Source organism: Mytilus edulis, chromosome 8, assembly GCF_963676685.1.
Source record: "Mytilus edulis chromosome 8, xbMytEdul2.2, whole genome shotgun sequence".
Taxonomy (NCBI): domain Eukaryota; kingdom Metazoa; phylum Mollusca; class Bivalvia; order Mytilida; family Mytilidae; genus Mytilus; species Mytilus edulis.
The window spans coordinates 69,559,468-69,562,484 of NC_092351.1; positions in this window are offsets into that span (position 1 = coordinate 69,559,468).

The following is a 3,017-nucleotide window of genomic DNA, read 5'->3' on the forward strand; positions in this document are numbered from 1 at the left end:
GGTTATGCACATGAGTATCTTCAAAATAAAATATTTAACTATTGAAAATCTGAACACGTAACTGCAGTCATGCTCGCTTTGTGATGATCACTATTCAATAATGATTAGAATAGATTAAATATTTAAAACTTATTAATTGATACGATTTAATCAGCCCTAAAACGGATAATTCAGCATACGCAATACTGATGACGTTGACCTGTCGATATAAATTAGATTTAATATTGATTTTCGGACAGAGGCAATACGGTGGCCAGTACGTACAAAAGCCGTATTGTCACATGGGGCTAATACAAGACGTTCAATTCCGGTTTCAATTTTCTTACGCCTTGCTTAAATATAAACGTATCATTATGCGCATTATTGACACTGGTTCATTTCCGTTGAATAATCATCAGAACAAAGATTATTCAAGAGTAAGAATAGTAAAACTGTTTGGTTTATTCTTCCCAGCTACTTTATATTTGCTAAATAAAAGGAATTTTAATAGCATAAGATGAAGAACTTGGACGAGAAAAAAAAATACACCATACAAAGTTGAAAAAAAATCCATGGACGTGAATGCGAAAAGCCAGGTCTCGGAATACAGCCTACCCCGAATTTCAAAGTATAACAGGGCCAACACAGAAACAGCCAGTTAATAACACTATATTATATCGATGCGAAGCTATAACGTATTTGAGTGTTAAAATAGAATAGACAGAAGAATAATGATCAATAAACATTCAACTCTTCCAGAAAAAAACATTTTTGATGCGTCTGAGGATTTTTCTAGATTTACGCAAATAATGATAAGGAATTCTTATACCTAAATTATTTCAATTATCTCTAAACTCAACAAAGAAGATGCATCTTAATTTAGAATAAAGACGGTAACGTAAGAGGAACCTTTCCTCAAATGCAACGATTTTTAATTAATCGGTATTGAAGTAAAGGAATTGTAAAGTTTAAGTCTTTTCCTTGAATTTTTTTCGGACGAAATCATGGTTTGTTTGAGACTACGGAATATCTGTGTCATCGAGACATAACTAGGTAATGTTTCTAAAACAATAAATACTTTTAACATCAACGACCAAGTGTTTCATTCGTTGATGATATCACAAAATTTCAACTTGTTCATGTTATTATCAGATTTTAAACCGTAAAAAGTTATCCCAGAAAAGCTTAAAGTTGAGTAGAGACTATTCATTCTTTAGAAGTACCCATCTTAACAGTCATGCAGTTTTTGTTGAGGTTAATTTATTTTTGCCACTCTTGTGTTTCTTTGTATAGATTTGAAGAGTTTCAGTTGCCAAGTTTTGTTACCCTTTTTTTTAGTTTTTATCTAACGTTTGGTTTCTCGTATGTACTCTTTCGTATGTTCTGTCTTTCTATATAATCACAAGAATTATGTCAACGAAGAGCTACAAATAAAGAAATGCTAAAAGTGAAATATATACTTTTTAAATAAAAATAGTAAAGCATTTAATTTATTTGACATCAAAGGTTCGTGTAACAACTACTACTAATCAGTCTAAGACAATGAATAGTCGTTCAGCTTTCATACAGACAAATCATATCTACGAAGTACAGTTATGAACCACTTTAAAAATTTATGGTTTAGAAATAAGACACAGTAATAACAATTTATATTTATTTTTGTATACATAAAATTGTTACGGTATTTAAATGATATATAAAGGGGAACACCCGTTCTGATTACATCCCGAAAGCTTAATTTGTCGGGGAAATTTTTGCATCCGGAATGGATAAAGGCTTTAAACAGTTTAAAACTGTAATTACTTTAAAGAACTATTTAGATATTTTATTGCATGCATAACATTACATTTTTAGTATACTCAAATGTTATATACTGGTTCCGTACTTCTGTTTGACTGAAAGTCTCGAGGCATACCCAGTTATTAATCATTAAACGTAAGACAAAGACATCATTAAGTGTTTGAACAGAAAAAGAACAGAAAATACTGAATTACTAAGTTCATTATGCAAACATCCTGAAATGGATCGCCAACTGACATGCCTCTTTTATAGATCTGCAAATTCATCCTAGAAATATATCTAATTGTTGCAAATTACTTTCCAACATAATTACCGCAGAAAAGTAAATGTTGCCAGCTCCATGGCACCTCCGACTTAGCACAGGGTCATATTATTTTACCCTTGTTCCTCACTTCGTCATTCCGCCATTCCGTCATTCTGTCATTTTGTCATTCCGTTATTCTGTTATTCCGTTATCTGTAATTACGTTGGAAAATATGATAGCCTGATAGTCTAATATAAAAACTGCATACAAATCACATCACTAAGAAATACTAGCAGTTTGATATCAGTGTTAATTTATTATGTTTACACAAAATTTCTTAATTTTGGGTGCGTATAGTATTGAGTTTTGTTTTGTTTTATAAAGTGTAGGATTTCGGATAACACCAATTGGTCTACATAAACACGTATTTCTGAGCTACATTTTATTTTAGACATAGACAGCTAGCATATTTTATTATCTGATAGAAACATTGACACTAAAAATAGTTTTTTTTTAATTGAAATATTTGACAACACGTTTATATAACATGTTCTTCATATATCACTATTTTATATTAGTATCGTTAAGCAAATTAACTTTGATACGTATTTCCCTTATTTTATTTTGTAGAAGATCTGGTACATGTAAATCTGCTGGTTAGTCTGTTTTATAGACTTGCATATTTTTTCCCCTGAATGACTTCTAGTATGATACGCACAAAAGCTCAATGCATTTAAATTGTCTAACAAAAAGGGCATCAATGAACTGAACCCTATTTATCTAATTTAATTCATTATGTTAATAATGTAAAATTCCCAACGGATAACATCAAACACCGGCCTGTCTAAATAAAAAGGCAATTTGTTTAATATCCAAATTTTAAGAATAAAGAAACTTTACATGAAGTTAGATTTAAGGAAAGAGGAGGGCAAACTCCTGACGTTTTCTAGTTTGGGGTCATCTTTTTCAAACTATTGGACCAGCCTCTGAAAAC